This window comes from Rhinopithecus roxellana, chromosome 5 (assembly GCF_007565055.1).
Source record: "Rhinopithecus roxellana isolate Shanxi Qingling chromosome 5, ASM756505v1, whole genome shotgun sequence".
Classification (NCBI taxonomy): Eukaryota; Metazoa; Chordata; class Mammalia; order Primates; family Cercopithecidae; genus Rhinopithecus; species Rhinopithecus roxellana.
In genome coordinates this window covers 12201647-12219277 of record NC_044553.1, presented here as the reverse complement: position 1 = coordinate 12219277, position 17631 = coordinate 12201647, and the positions used below count along the sequence as shown (strand labels likewise).

At 41.6% G+C, this 17631-nt stretch overlaps 1 pseudogene; it reads left to right on the top strand.

The window, feature by feature from the left end:
- The first annotated feature begins 347 nt into the window (after positions 1–347).
- LOC104669137 lies at positions 348–603 on the top strand (annotated as a pseudogene).
- Positions 604–17631: the final 17028 nt, after the last annotated feature.

The window sequence follows — 17631 nt, the reverse complement described above, 5'->3', positions numbered from 1 at the left end:
TAATCAGGTGATGAGCAGAATATCAACTAGGTAAAATTGAGGTATCATTGTGAGTTGAGTCATAACAACATTCTCCTCTCATTCCTCAACATTATCTCCTTGAGAGACCTCATCCATTCTCATGGCTTCAGTATCATCCAATGCTTATGACCTGAACTTTATATTTTTACCTATGATCTCTCCTTTGAGCTCCAGAACTTAGTATCCAACTACCTTACTTTCCATCTCTACTTGGATGATTCATAGATGGGAATCCCCCTATCAAAATGCCAATGGGAGATACCAATTGGCAGTATAGAAAATAATGCTTCTGCTTTCCGGCGGTGATGACCTACCCACACGACAACATGCCTCTCGCAAAGGATCTCCTTCATCCCTCCCCGGAAGAGGAGAAGAGGAAACACAAGAAGAAACGCCTGGTGCAGAACCCCAATTCCTACTTCATGGGTGTGAAATGCCCATGATGCTATAAAATCACCACAGTCTTTAGCCATGAACAAACAGTAGTTTTGTGTATTGGCTGCTCCACTGTCCTCTGCCAGCCTACAGGAGGAAAAGTAAGGCTTACAGAAGGATGTTCCTTTAGGAGGAAGCAGCACTAAAGGCACTTTGAATCAAGATGAGTGGGAAACCATCTCAACAAACACATTTTGGATAAAAAAAAAAAGAGAGAGAGAAAATAATGCTTCCATCGGATACTTAAATACAGTATCAGAAAGTAGAAACATTCAGGGCAAAGGGAAAAAAATCCTAACGGGATAGGAAACTTGGATATAAGACGTGGTAGGCTTACTATAAGAAGATAGTGAATGACGAGAACGAACCTCAAACAGGGATATTTCTTGCTGATGGAAACTATAAATAAGAGAAGTTCTTTTCTGAATAGCCTGCAGAAGGAATTACTGGCTAGGCATCTGTCTTCTCAGTTATGTCTGCACCCATGAATAGAAACATTGTCATCTAATGATAATAAATAAAATTCTCAATCTGGAAACTCAAAGTCTGAAGGAAACTCACATACACTTTTTTTTGAGACAGGGTCTTGCTCTGTCACCCAGGCTAGAGTGAAGTGGCATGATCTTGGCTCACTACGAACTCAGCCTCCCAGCTCCATCGTTCCTCCCACCTCAGCCCCCCAAGTAGCTAGGACTACAGGTACACACCACTATGTCCGGCTAATTTTTGTATTTTCTGTAGGAGTAGGATTTCACTATGTTCACCAGGCTGGGATACTTATAAATCAAGAAAAGCGAGATGAAGTCATCGGGGTCGAGAGCCCCCACATTCCAGAATCAAGGCTTGAAGGATGATGTCTTAGAGACAGTAAAAATGTTACTTTACACAGTGTGTAATAAACTTACGGAATTCTTAGTTCTAGAAGTAACAGAAGCCAAAAACATAAATCAGATTGAGAATTATTTGGATCCTTCCTTTGGTGGAGGCACCCTAACAGATTAGCAAGGGAGTTTTATTTTGGGGGAATATAACTAATTTTGTAAAGCTGAAGCTCTGGAGAGATTTGTAAATGCCATCTTGGTGTCCCTTCTGTTTAAATTCACCTCGCAGAGAAGCCAGGACCCCTCAAACCTCAGATCAATGTAGAAGTGAAACAAGACTGCTTAGAGATTACAGAAGATGGAGCTGATAGAGATCTGAATGTCAACATCTGGGACTAAAACCAGAACCAAGATAACCTGAACACCACGGATGCAGTCACAGAATGACATTTAGTGGCAAAAAGTCAGAACGAGCAAATTCAGAAGAGAGGAAGGAGATAGAGACTGGAGAGATGTCATCTTGGGGGCAAAGACTTGAGCATGGGTGAGGAGCAGGCTGTTACAGGCACAAAGGCATTGTATATCCCTTAGAAATAAGCCTGCCAGTGTACCAGTGACCATTTCATGTACCTTTTGGACTTTGCAACAAAAAATACAACACGCACACACATTATAATGGCATCTAGGAATATGCTCTCATACAAAAAGTGGGGCATGAGAGGATACACACATTCCATAAAGTTTTTATTAGCGCCAAAAGCCAAGAAAGGAAGAGGGAAAGCATCCTTTGAACCAAGCACTGCACAGTTTTTCCTAATATGTCATGCACATGAGAATTTAATGAGTCACAAATTCCAGTGGGTATTTTTCCCTCAATTTTCCAGTTTGTTCTATTTTGCAAATATTTGTACTCAAATGATAATGTGACTTTTGTCATACAGCCACACTGACTCCCTCATGAAGAGCTTTATTTAGAGTCAGAAGACATCTGCTAAATTGAGATTTACAAAGAACTTATTAAACACAAACATAAATAGATGGGCTCTGAATATTATATTCTGAGCATTCACTTCCTTATGTACTTGCAAATTATACACCAGCATGCAAAGCATCTCAAAAGAGCAATGCATAAAATCCCCATAGAATCTCTTTCTTCTGAGCACCTTGGAGATGTTCTTTCATCCAAAGCCATTAATTAGGAAGGTTAAACACTGCCTTCCTGGTTTGAAGCCTTTGTCTCTACAGGCTATTGATGCAGAACGTGGGAAAAGACTAAGTAAGTACTTTTGAGGATTATGACAATTGATGATTGACATCAAGGATCCATAATAGAGACACAGATTTCAATCAAGTCTGGCAGTGGACGGGACATGCTACAGTACATGCCAAAATCCTTGAGAGCATCATATTCCTGGGGAGCAGACTGTTTTATGATTTTCAGGCAAATAAGTGAGACAGAATTGGACTCATTGCTTCACTTGTGAAACCGTTACTTGGCACTGTCACAGTGACAAACCAATGGCCTAAAATGCAATTAGTTATTATGCATCCTTGTTAAGCAACAGCCTGGTTGCCACTGGCACTACATGTGAGCTGCAGTTAATGTGGCATGCCTAGCTAACAGGCAGGTCCCAGTTTGAATGAGATAGGGAACTCACTTCAAACAAGGCATTTCTTTGCAGACTCCAGAAACTATTTTTTTAAAAAACACACTTTCTGCCAAATTAAAGAGAAGTTTTACAACATAATACAAATGCAGTGTTGAAGAAGTTCTGGGATCCCTCTGGAATTGTGTAATATTTTAGTAATATTTATCATTTATCTCCTGTAGTTAGAAAGATAGAGAGGGTCAGAAAAGCACAGTATATAAATTAGTTTCTGTGGCCTTTGATAAAAAATCTGTTTGCATTACATCATTTTAGTGGCTCTTGAATTGTGATTGAGGACATTATTGTCTCTCCAAGACTGACCACATCTCCTTAGGGAGTAAAGCCACTATATGGAAAACCTTGTACCCCTTGCCCTTCCCTCATAAATTTAAATCCTACCAAGAGGAAAAACATCAGTTTTACCATCTATCTGCAAATGCATGACCAATACCATGATAATGACAATGACCAAGTCCTCATTGCTCAACGAGATTACTCTAGCAATTCAGAGCAGCCAGAGTCTCAAACCCACATGAAAGAAGGGTCCAGTGATCCCACTCCTACCTCTCCCAGCTGGTGTCCAATCATCCACAGTAACAGCTTAGTAATTTCCCAAATGTGCAGCAATAGAACACAGATTTCCTCCCAAAAGAAATGCCTCTGAGATAGTGGGTCCTAATTATTGGAAGCTTTGGTTGTCAGTGTGGGATGTTCATGTCTGCAGCCTCTGGTAGATTTAGTATATGAACAGCCCTAATTAATGGCCTCCCTAAATTCAGGCTTTTCATCCTGTAACTGTGCAGGCCCCACCCACTCTGACTCTGGGCTGGGCCATGTGACTCCCTTTGGCCAATGGGACAGTAGCAAATCTGACACATAAAAAGCTCTTCAAAATGTGTGAGTCTTCCTCTTTCCTCCATTGTTGGTCTGTGACTGTCACGAGAACCCAGGCAAGCTAGTCTGCCAGAGGGATGTGTGGGCATGAGACATGGGACATGTGGCAGGTCCATGGAGGAGATCAAAGCAATCCTAGCTGTGGCCCTCAATGAGGCAGCCTTTGATATGGGCATAAGGCAGGGAAATACTAGGTAGAAAAGGGTGGGGTCCCTGGCAAACCTGGATCCCCAGCCCTAAATGAGAACTGTTTTCCCATCAGAATGTTGCTTTTCCAAAACCACCCTGTACTCATAAAAACCCCAAGTTCCACTAGCAGGAGAGCAGAGCAGGGCAGCAGAGAAGGAGAGAAGAAAAGAAGCAGCTGGATGTCAGATAAAAGCAGCTTGACTTCAGAGGAATGGCTTGACGGGATTTTGGAGAAGAGTTCAGCCAAGGACAGCAGAACTCCAGGGGAAGATTATCTTCCCACTCCATCCCCCTTCCAGCTCCCCTTCCCGCTGACAGCCACTTCCACTGCTCAATAAAATCCTCTGCATATACCACCCTTCAATTCATTCATGTGACCTGATTCTTCCTGGACACCGGACAAGTATTCAGGTACCAAGAGGGCAGGGTGTAAAAGGCTGGCACCCTGACCCTCCACTCAGTTGGTTAACACTTAGCCATTTGTGGATAGCAAATGCTAAAACAGCACTGATTGTAACACATGCCCTCTGAAGCTCCAGAGGTCACAGACACCCCTCCCAGACAGCAGAGCTAAAAGAGCATTGTAACACACTTTGATGCTGCCACAGGACCCACACAGAGCCTGCTTCCACCAGAGAGGAGCGACCAGCCAGTTCCAGCATTCATTTGCCCCAGCTCCTGCACCTACTCACCTGTGTGTTCCACCCCTGTCATGAGGGGTTCAGAGCTGCAGGCTGAGTGAACAAATCACCCCTTTACAAGTTCTGCAAAGGGGTCAAGGGAAATATCCTGTCTCACCTTCATCTGACCCACGAGCTAAACAGATGCATAAATGAGCCCAGCTGGGACATGCCAAGACTGGTCAGATGAGTAGAGCTGGCTGGTGAACACATAGACCCATGGGAAATCATACATGGCTACTGTTTTGGTTTTTGTTGTTGTTGTTTTGAGACAGAGTCTCGCTCTGTCACCCAGGCTGGAGTGCAGTGGCATGATCTCGGCTCACTGCAAGCTCCGCCTCCCGGGTTCACGCCATTCTCCTGCCTCAGCCTCCTGAGTAGCTGGGACTACAGGTGCCCACCACCACGCCCCGCTAATTTTTTGTATTTTTACTACAGACAGGGTTTCACTGCGTTAGCCAGAATGGTCTCGATCTCCTGACCTTCTGATCTGCCCACCTCGGCCTCCCAAAGTGCTGGGATTACAGGTGTGAGCTACCACACCCGGCCCTTACATGGCTATTGTTTTAAACCACAATGTTGGATTGGTTTGTTACACATTATGTTGGTAACTGGATATAGAGTCAGAGCTGATTTTTTTAGGGCAAGAAAGGAGAGCTTTTGTGCTACCACCAGTAATCAAGCATCACAATTCTTCCTCAAGCAGCCTCTTCTTAAAATAAATGAACAAAAATGTAAATAATTGGCTTGAAAGAACACTGAATTTTAATTTTTAGTCTGCCTTAAGCACTCACAGTTTGGGGAGGCATCACAGACAAGAGGTGAAGTAAGAGCTCAGGAACCGAGTGCTTGTGAACAGGTCTGGATGGATGGGACTCAAGAGCTTAAGATATGGAAGCTTCAGAAAGATGAGTACTCAGCTATTTACAGGACCTGGGTCTCAGGAGGATGTTGGCAAACTTACAGGGACAAGGTTTATTTTGTCACCATCTTCCTTGAAAGAAACTTTAAAGAATCTCAGAAGGATTCTAAAGGTCAGCTGTCTGTGTACTCTTGATACTTGATCATTGAGTTGTCAACCTGCCTGGTTTGTTATAAACTGAACAAATGACAGTTTGGGAGTGGTGTTAAATGACTGAGGATCACTGAAGACATTTAGACAGGTGTGAGAATTAGAAAAGGCCTCAGTGAGTTCAGGCTTCCTGCCTGGAAACTCCTCCTTTGGCTCTGCCAGCAAGGAACACCAAACAGTACAGAGCTTTAGATATCTCTGAAGTTCCTTGATTTACAAGTTAAGTTCAGATCCTGAAGAAAACGTAAACTAGGTTTAATTAAACAAGATTTTACAAAATCTCAAACGAAAACATCAAATAAAAATGCATTAAGGATCTGGTTTTGTGCCCTCTGCTGGACATGGTTTTACAAAATAAAAAAAGGAGGACACGGTCCCCTACCTTTAAGATTCTTATAATTTGTTAAAATTAGATAAACATACCTGAAATACTAGCAGACTAATAAGATCTATACAGTTGTGGTAATCATTCATATGTTCATATTCAGATTCTCTTCTATCCACATATAAGAAAAAATTGTACTTCACCCACCCGGAAGTAAGGTATGGTCATGGGACTTGTTTCAGACAAGAAAATAAGAAGTGATGGTTGTCATTTTTCAAGGAAAATATTTAACCACTTAGTTAAACCCAACTCCAGCCTCCTTTCCTCGTGGCAGTGATCATGGAAGCACATGTCAAGACAGAGCGTCTGTCAGCCAGGACCCTGCTAAATGACTACAAGAAACAGAAGCCACCTGTTGACCTACATGGCAGATGTAGTATAAATGAGAAATACATCTTGTTTTGTAAAACCACAGAAATTTGGAGGTTATTTGTTTCCCCAGTGTAACCTAACCTGTTGCGACTGAGATAACAATCAACTTCTCAAATATTGTCACCTTAACTATGAGCATAAAAAGGGAATGGGGAAAAATCATTGTGGGCTACTGTAGTCTGAAGGCATAGTTAGGTCATAAAAGATAATACAAGGGATATAAAGGAGTAAGAAGAGAATTAGAGGCAGAAAAACCCACAAAGGCATAAAAACAAGAATGTATTCCTGCCTTTATTACAGGGCTCAACATAACATAATCACTAGTGTATTTGGTGGGCTCCTTGCTTCCAAAGACCTGGGCTTGCCACCTTGGTCCCCACGGGGCTGGCTATGATGGGTGCTCAGGGTATATTTGTTGAATGAACCAGCAGAGTATATTGGGGACAATGGGATGACCAAGCCGAGTCAATCAAAAGGTAAACGAATATTCTATCTGATTGGCAAAAGGCACCACTTTAAATACCAGGGACAATACAGGTACAGCAGGAGTGTCAATTTCAAGAAAACCTTCATCTTGGAAAGACCTCAGTTTCCTCATCTGTAAAATGAGAGTTCAAGACCAAATGACACCAAAGGTTTGCTCCAGTCCTCATAGCTAGGATCCTATTATTGGTTTTTGATCCAAGAATTGAATTGCTTTCTCCACTTAAACTTTAATCACTTCTACGGTCGAACCATGTCATTGGATTTTTCATAACGTCATTGTTCTTTCAAAAGCTTCATGGTCTTATAAAATTCTATGCCAGCATTTAAGCCACGGGTTATTCAAAGTGGAAAACATTGGTTTCTAAAGAAATATTCAGATTGTGATAAGTTCAAACCAGGCCCAAATTTCTTCAATACATGTGTAATATACAATTTCATTTTTGCTCAAGAATTTTATTCTAAGTGAAGTTTTTGAGGTGTCATGAGAAAGGAGGGGGAAGGAAGTAGAGAATAATCTCTATGTGGTAATGGATGCAAATAATTAGCTCCATCTAAAATTTTTATAACTATGATTTATTCATGTATAACTTAGGTATTAAAAAATAAAAAATAGGCCAGGCGTGGTGGTTCATGCCTGTAATCCCAGCACTTTGGGGGTGCCGAGGTGGGAGCATCATTTGAGTCCAGGCATTCAAAACCAGCCTGAGCAACATAGTGAGACCCCATCTCTAAAAAAAAAAAAAAATTGCCAGGTGTGGTGGCATACCTGTGGTCCCAGCTATTGGGGGGGCTGAGGCAGGAGTATTGCTTGACCCCAGAAGGTCAAGGCTGCAGTAAGTTATGTTCATGCCACTGCACTTCAGCCTGGGTGATAGAGCAAGATACTCTCTCAAAAATAAAAATAAAAATAAATAAATATATATAATACGATATATACGTATATATATACATACGTATTATATACGTATATATACGTATATATATATACGTATATATATACATACGTATATATATACGTATATATACGTATATATATACATACGTATATATATACGTATATATATACGTATATATATATACGTATATATATATAGTATATAATACGTATATATATACGTATATATACGTATATATATGTATGTATATATACATATATGTATATATATATATACATATATATATATATACTTTCTTCTCTAAAATTTTCCAAAGTTGTATATCAGAAATCCCTCTTATATCTTTTTTTCTTTTTGTAAATATATTTGGATTTCACTGCTGGTTTCTGGTTTGCTTCATTGCGTGACCCCTACCACACCTCACACCATTTTAAAAAATACATACACAGACTGAAGTCAAGAGCACTCTAACACTTACTCACACTTTAGCACACCAAAGGCAGGGGCCAGGGCCCTGAGGAGTGCCAGCCCTTGGGCCAACTGCTAAGTGCTTTCAGGCAAGAGTAGGCCTGGGGGGTTGAGACACATCCTCCATTCAACACTCCAGCCCCAGGGGTGTCATCCTGCTCCAGGCTGCCAGCCCTTCCAAAGGAATGGTCTAAACTGTCTTTGACTAGGCCTGGGACAGCCTTAGTCCTAGGTAATATAATAAAGCTATTAAGCAATAATGATAGAGACCATGCTTATTAGAAGATAATTGCACACTCTGGATGATATTAGCAGCAAGGCCCACCCAGAGAGCCTTCAATCTCCCAGGAAGGAGATTAATTCATGATAAAATACACTCATTGGGGCCTTCCTTGCTTTCTAAATTTAAAAAATAATAATATTCTTTATTTTGGAGAAAGATGATAAGAGAGGGAGAGGGAAGAGGGAAAGAGGGAAAATGATATCATTTTGAACAATGATATCAGATGTGATGCACTCAGATTAATGGGTTCTGCTAGACTGTTCCACTGCCAGTCAGTGCCTCATTAATCCAACTATTTTTATAATAAAAGCAGAAGATACTCAAGACAAGTTTCTCCTGTTGTGGGAAAAAAAGATACATACATCTATTCCAAAAGCAAATCTTAGGGAGGTTCAATGAGGGAATGAGGTTCAATGAGGGAATGAGGAAGGCAGGGTATTCACCTAGTCTAATTACATGTATGTGGTCAGTTTGAATGTTTTTCTTTTTATTTGTACTTTAAGACTATTTGGGAAAAACATGACATAGATTTTTCTCTCTGGTTTCAACAAGCGTATTGACTTATCTGTGCCAGTGCACATCAAAGTGTATGCTGTCAGCCTCCTAGCAGGTATGCGGAGTGTGTGTGTGTGTGTGTGTGTGTTGTACCCACCCAGAGCTGGATCAGTATTTCTGATATAGCTGTCCTCACTTCCAGGGAGGCATCTCAGATATGATGTGATGATAGAAATGTGGCCAATACACAAGCTCCCAGATACTTTCTCCCACAGGAAGCCTAAGATTCTCCACAATGGCATAGCTGCACAATGGCTGCAAATATAACACATTTTACCATACGTGCACATATAAAATCAAGGAGTTCTAGGCACATAAAGCAAAGAATTCATCTGGGAACACCCCCAGGAAAGAATTTCCCCCATTTCCCTTTTCCCCTTCATCTTGATACCACATTGGAGCCCATGTGATATGAGGGTTTACTTTTGCAGGTGTACATCCTTAACACTTACCACCAAATGTCTCTCAGATCTTCCACTCCTCTCTGCCTCCATAGCCACCACCCTAGTTCAAACTATTATAATTTCACACTTGGGTCATTGCAATAAACTTGCAACCTGCCCCTTCTAATCCATTCTCCACATTGCATTAAGAATAATCAAGTTTTCTTTTTGAGGTAAAATTCATGTAACATAAAATTAAGCATTTCAAAGTTTACAATACATTGGTATTTAGTACATTCACAATGTTGTGTATGCCTATGCCAACTTCCAAAATCTTTGAATCACCCCAAAAGAAAATCCATTAGGCAATCACTCCCATCCCACCCCCAACCCATAGCAACCACCAATCTGATTTACTTATTCTGGATGTTTCACATAAATGAAACATGAGATACGTGATCTTTGGGCCTAGCTTCTTTCATTTAGTGTGCTGTTTTTGAGGTTCATCCACACTGTAACATCACCTCATTCCCTTGAATAATGAGTAACATTCCACTGGATGGGTATACCACTATTTGTTTATCTTTTCATCTGTTGATGGATGTTTATTTCCACTTTTGGCTATTAGGGATAATGCAACCATGAATGTTCATATACAAAGTCAGAGTCATCTTCAAACACACACACACACACACACACACACACACAGAGCTGATCATGACCTTACTTCCTTAATAGAGGACCAATAAAAACTCAAGAAGGCCAAAAAGACCTAAGCCTAAAACAATCTGACAATTCTAGTGGCAAGCAGAAGTCAATCAAAGCAGCTAGGTGGTATCATGAAAATAGTTTGAGTTGAAAAGTCCTGTGAAGCTTGTAAAAGTCTGGCCAGCCTTGAGCTATTGACCCCTCGCCTTTCAAAGGGAAGGGAGGAGAGAGACTCAACTGGGAGCTTCCAGCCAAGGCCATCATGGGGTGCCACTTCCCAGATATTGGGGATTTCCCCACCTCACTCTTCAGGGTTCTCACCAACCAAATGAAATTTAACCAATGAATAGAACAGGGTCAAAACATTGGTGTTTCATCCAACTCTGATTTCTGATCTCAGGCCTGTCAGTATTACTTATAAACTGCAATGGAGAGAACCCTTCATTTCAATGAATTTTTGCAGGCAAATTTACCTTCTAACTGTATGCCAAAGTGATTAACACTTTTATGCTAATATCAAGCCAGACCAGTTGCAGGCATTTTGTTCATTAGAAGGCATCATTTTTCAACTCTTATCAGTATGTAAATTAGATTTTGACTCTTGGGTTGCCTGCTCCAAAGCACTACCCCCCATAATTCAATTAATGTAATTTTCATTCTAGAGTGACACTTCAGATGGTGAGAGCTTGATAGACACCAAGCTGAGGATGGGGCTGGGCTCTCAGGAAAGCTGCCACTTCATTCTACTCTTGGAAGAACCAGGGAATGCTAGGTGTTCCCAAGGGAGCAACCACCAAAAATCAAACCACAGGGATATGAACCAGAAGATGCCACTATTTTCTTGCTGAAAGTTCTTTAGAAATCACTAATACCAACCACCTTCCTTGACAAATCAGGAAACAGAGGCTTCCATTGCAGAGTGGGGAAAGTTCCAATGTGGATGTTCACCATGGGCTATCTGAGCATTCCTAGAATGCCAGCTGTTGACCTAGGTCCAACTGAACATCAGAGAAACATGTTTTTCATCTATTTGTTGGAGCTCAGAACATAATACCCCAAAGTATACCACCTTGGTATGTGCAGTACTTTGAACTAAAGGAGTTTGGAAGAACCTCAGAAACTGGACCTTTCTGACCTTCCATCCTCCCATCTCCTGCCCTTCTTTCTCTCTGAAAGCAAATCATAGAAACCAAAATTGCTCTCCTCCAGGGCAGGCCATAGAAACTAAAACTCCTCTCACAAAGCAAACCATAAAACCTAGAAAGATCACTCTCTCCCTTCTCCCTTGAAGACTCCCATTCAGAGGGGTCCTGTCCCATACCAAAGAGGAAGGAATGCTACACAGAGAGTTCAAGAAGGATCTGAACAGAAAGGCCTTAATGGATTTCCCCCTTAGTCTATTCCCATTAGATCATCCCCTTTTTGTCCAATCACATTTCTACACAGCTGTCCATTCTTCATTGAACCTAAGCATAAAAATAGACAGTTTTCCCCGGGCCTTTGGGTCTTCCTTTCTGAAGCCTCCTGTGTCACATAGATCCTAATTAAATAAATTTGTTATGCTTTTCTCCTGTCAACCTGCATTTGGTTGGAGTGTTGGCCATGACCCTTACGATGGATGGGAAAAGGGTATCCTGACTTTCCACCCCTACTTTTTTTTCTATACTTTCCTACTTTTTTTCTACACTTTTCCTTTCCCTGCTGTTACCCCATTACCCTCCTGGTAACATCACCTCCCTGGTGCCATCACTTCCTGGCACCATCACCTCCCTGGTGCCATCACCCCCAGCTACTCAGCAGATTACATGTGGTATCCCATTTCCATCTGCCTTCTCAAACATTGCCTTAGATCTTAAATTTTTCCTTTTGTTTCTTCTCCCTTTTCTATCTCTTCTTATTTACTTTGATGAACTGTTGAATGCAGTGGACTCTCCCAGAAAAAAATGCATGCAAACACACAATTTCATGTATGATTTTAGAGAGTGCACAGACCCCCTGAAGCCTGATTCACCTATCCCAATTTAAGAACTCTTGCTTTCTGCCTTTCCCTCACTAAGCAAACATGGAAGAAAGTGGCATAGCGTGTACATTTTGCACTGAAAGGGGTTAACCAACCAACCCAGTGCCCTAGAAAGCAGAGCCTGAGACCAAGACTTAAAAGAGAACGCTTTAGGCCGGGCGCGGGTGGCTCACGCCTGTAATCCCAGCACTTTGGGAGGCCAAGACGGGCGGATCATGAGGTCAGGAGATCGAGACCATCCTGGCTAACACGGTGAAACCCCGTCTCTACTAAAAAATACAAAAAACTAGCCGGGCGAGGTGGCGGGCGCCTGTAGTCCCAGCTACTCGGGAGGCTGAGGCAGGAGAATGGCGTAAACCCGGGAGGCAGAGCTTGCAGTGAGCTGAGATCCGGCCACTGCACTCCAGCCTGGGTGACAGAGCCAGACTCCGTCTCAAAAAACAAAAAAAAAGAGAACACTTTATTGGGAATTGTGTTTCTAGGGAGATGGACAGAGGGAGGATGAAACAAAGAGGGCTGCACTGTGGAGTTTGCTAACATGAGGGGTGGGGCATTAACTGCCCTGAATGGTACAACCTGAAAGCCTAGTGGATACCCAAGGAATCCCATGCTGAGGCATCAACAAAGAAGCTCTGGGGTGGGTGTTCAGAGACGTAGGAATGAGGACCTGAGGTGAGTTGTGACTGGGCTCCTTGCATCTGCATGAAGCTCTTCTGACCTCTCCCTGATCTCTACTAGTCCCCAGGACAGGGGCCAAAATAAAGTACAGGTGAGGCTACAAGGATCTACAGTGCTGCCTGAAATGTATCTGATATAGGAATTTTGGAGATTGATTTATTGTCCTCATTAATCTAATAAACTCACTCACACTTACCTGTCAGTGACTGATAAGAATTCTGATTGCCCAGAGGTTTCCTAGGCAGAGTTACACCTTGTAAACAAACTATTCGAAAAATAGTTAAATACACTAAATTGGTTAAATAGACTAAGCTGTTGTTTTCAAAATGTGGCGCCCAAGGGAAAACAGCAGCAGCATTCAGGAGCTTGTTAGAAATGCAAATTCGGAACAGGTGAGGTGGCTCACACCTATAATTCAAGCACATTGGGAGGCCAAGGTGGGCGGATCATGTGAGGCCAGGAATTTGAGACCAGCCTAGTCAACATGAAGAAACCCCATCTCTACACCAAAAAATACAAAAATTAGCCATGTATGGTGGTGTGCACTGTAATCCCCTTTACTCGGGAGGCTGAGAAAGGAGAATCGTTTGAACCTAGGAGGTGGAGGTTGTAATGAGCCAAGATCATGCCACTGCACTCCAGCCTGGGCAACAGAGTGAGACTCCATCTCAAAAAAAAAAAAAAAAAAGCAAATCCTTAGGAAGTATCTCAAGTTTACTCAATCAGAAAATTCCAGCAATCTGCTTTAACAAGCTTCCAAGTGATTCTAATGCAGATTGTAATTTGAGAAGCACTGCACTAAGGTATATCCACACATATTTTGTAGAATACTTACGCAATTATTAAAAATGTTCTCACAGATGAATATTTAATGATAGGGAAAGGTGTGCCTAGTACTGTGACACTGTGATTTATAGTAAGATTATATATATATATATACACACACACACATATATACTGGCACACAGCTTCTAAAACCCTTGGAATCTTCAGTGCAATAAGAGTATCTTTTGTATGCTAATGAGATGACTGGCACCTGGCAGCCCCTAGATCCCTTCAGGATGGGAGTTGGTCATAGGAAAGACCAAGATGGGATTGGAGGGTTGGGACTTGCATCTCCACGCCACCAACCTCAAGGAAAGGGAGAGGGGTTGAAGGTTAAGTTGATCACCAATGTCCAGTGATGTAATCAATCATGCCTATATAATGAAGCCTTCATAAAAACCCAAAAAGACTAGGTTGGGGACTTCTAGATAACTGAACACATGGAAGTTCCTTGAGGGTAGCCTGCCACAGAGGGCATGGAAGCTCTGAATCCCATCCCACATGCTTTGCCCTATGCATCTCTTCCATCTGGCTGTTCATCCGTATCCTTTAAAATATCCTTTGTAATAAATGGGTAAACGTAAGTGTTTCCCTGATTTCTGTGAGCTGCTCTAATTATTGAAACCAAGGAGGCAGTTGTGGAAACCCTGATGTATAACCGGTAGGTCAAAAGAGTAGGTGACAAGCTGTCAGAGGTGTTTGAATCAGAGCAAGTCCATCTTGAATAGGAGCTGGGTAAAATGAGGCTGAGACCTACTGGGCTGCATTCTCAGATGGTTAAGGCATTCTAAGTCACAGGATAAGATAGGAGGTCAGCACAAGATACAGGTCATAGAGACCTTGCTGATAAAACAGCTTGCAGCAAAGAAGCTGGCCAAAACCCACCAAAACCAAGATGGCGACGAGAGTGACCTCTGGTCATTCTCACTGCTACACTCCCACTAGTGCCGTGACAGTTTACAAATGCCATGGCAACATCAGGAAGTTATCCTGTATTTTCTAAAAAGGGGATGCATGAATAATCCACCCCGTTTTTTAGCATATAATCAAGGAAAGCCATAAAAATGGGCAACCAGCAACCCTCAGGACTGCTCTATGGAGTAGCCATTCTTTTATTCCTCTATTTTCATAATAAACTTGCTTTTGCTTTGCATTGTGGACTCACACTGAGTTCTTTCTCAGGTGAGATCCAAGAACCCTCTCTTGGGGTCTGGATTGGGACCACTTTCCTGTAACATCCTTCTGGAAACTATAAAGGGACTCTAGTGTGGAAATGCCCAACCCAAAGGCTAACTTTGGGTAAGTGGTGGGGTCTGATAACATCTTTCTGGTGAACCACAGAAGGGACAATACTGAAGAAAACTCCAGACCTGAAGGAAATAGACTGCAGCATTGATTGGCCAACTTTGGGTAAGTGGGGTGCATATACCCAGGTAAAGAATGGGATCGAGTTAGAGGCCCAATTTCGCAGGAGTTAGAGTCTCTCCTAAGACAGAGTGTGTTAGAGGCCCCTCTTAATAAAAGGCAAGGATGCTTCACTGACCTTGGGTTAGAGGCCCCGCTTAGGAGGGTTGGAGTCTCTTCTAAGATTTAGGGGTTCAAGGCCCTTCTTGGTTAAGTCCCTTTCAGCTAAGAGCAGATTTGGCACTATGGGATGTTAACTACTGTTCTCTTTGGATTAATCTGCCTTTCACTCTTTGCTGACAGCTATGGGTGACAAGATTGGGCATGTACAGGATCGTGGGACATGGGACATCTTTTCTAGCAGTTCCATCAGCTCTCAAGTTTCCCCTTTCCCTCTTAGGAAAGGGATTAACTCCCTTTAAATTATACAACATAATTTAATGCTTCATAAAATGCCACTATCACTCTTAACTGTACAACTTGCCTGCTTTACAGCTAGGTAAGTCCTGGGACACATGGAGTTAGATGCTAGAAAGAGTCAAACCTTATCTGCATTTCTGTCTGGGTCCTAGGTTCCACATCTATAAATAATTAAAATCCTGAACTTACCAAGGTTTTCACCAAAGTAAAAGTCACTAAAAGTTAACATTGTAACATGTAATTGAGACTACTGAAGAAACAGTTTAACATGTAAGGTATGTAAAGAAAGTGAAATGCGTTTTTGGTAAAAGATTATTGGAAGTCATGGGAATGTGAATATTTTGCCTAGATTAAAAGGTTAAAGGACTGTTTTAAGTTAGATAGGATAAAGCTGAAGGTTTAAGCAAGTTGTAGAAGGGTTGTAAAAATTGGGGTTTTTTGTTTTTTTGAGACAGAGTCTTGTTATTCTCCTGCCTCAGCCTCCTGAGTAGCTGGGATTATAGGCTTGTGCCACCATGCCCAGCTAATTTTTGTATTTTCAGTAGAGAGGGGGTTTCACCATGTTGGCCAGGCTGTTCTCAAACTCTTGACCTCAAGTGATCTGCCCATCTGGGCCTCCCAAAGTGCTGTGATTACAGGTGTGAGCCACTGTGCCTGGCCTAAAAAATTAATCTCATTTAAAAATTCTGTGTGTGAACATATTGGCTAAAGTTAAAGGGGTATTAAGTTTTTCTGTAAATTAAACATTGTAATAAAAGCACAGCAGGAAAATCAATGTGCAAAAATCACAAACATTCTTATACACCAGTAACAGACAAACAGAGAGCTAAATCATGAATGAACTCCCATTCACAACAGCTTCAAAGAGAATAAAATACCTAAGAATCCAACTTACAAGAGATGTAAAGGACCTCTTCAAGGAGAACTACAAACCACTGCTCAGTGAAATAAAAGAGAACACAAACAAATGAAAGAACATACCATGCTCATGGATAGGAAGAATCAATATCGTGAAAATGGCCATACTGCCCAAGGTTATTTATAGATTCAATGCCATCCCCATCAAGCTACCAACAAGTTTCTTCACAGAATTGGAAAAAACGGCTTTAAAGTTCATATGGAACCAAAAAAGAGCCCTGCATTGCCAAGACAATCCTAAGTCAAAAGAACAAAGCTGGAGGCATCACGCTACCTGACTTCAAACTATACTACAAGGCTACAGTAACCAAAACAGCATGGTACTGGTACCAAAACAGAGATATAGACCAATGGAACAGAACAGAGTCCTCAGAAATAATACCATACATCTACAGCCATCTGATCTTTGACAAACCTGAGAGAAACAAGAAATGGGGAAAGGATTCCCTATTTAATAAATGGTGCTGGGAAAATTGGCTAGCCATAAGTAGAAAGCTGAAACTGGATCCTTTCCTTACTCCTTATACGAAGATTAATTCAAGATGGATTAGAGACTTAAATGTTAGACCTAATACCATAAAAACCCTAGAAGAAAACCTAGGTAGTACCATTCAGGACATAGGCATGGGCAAGGACTTCATGTCTAAAACACCAAAAGCAACGGCAGCAAAAGCCAAAATTGACAAATGGGATCTAATTAAACTAAAGAGCTTCTGCACAGCAAAAGAAACTACCATCAGAGTGAACAGGCAACCTACAGAATGGGAGAAAATTTTTGCAATCTACTCATCTGACAAAGGGCTAATATCCAGAATCTACAAAGAACTCAAATTTACAAGAAAAAAACAAACAACCCCATCAAAAAGTGGGCAAAGGATATGAACAGACATTTCTCAAAAGAAGACATTCATACAGCCAACAGACACATGAAAAAATGCTCATCATCACTGGCCATCAGAGAAATGCAAATCAAAGCCACAATGAGATACCATCTCACACCAGTTAGAATGGCAATCATTAAAAAGTCAGGAAACAACAGATGTTGGAGAGGATGTGGAGAAATAGGAAC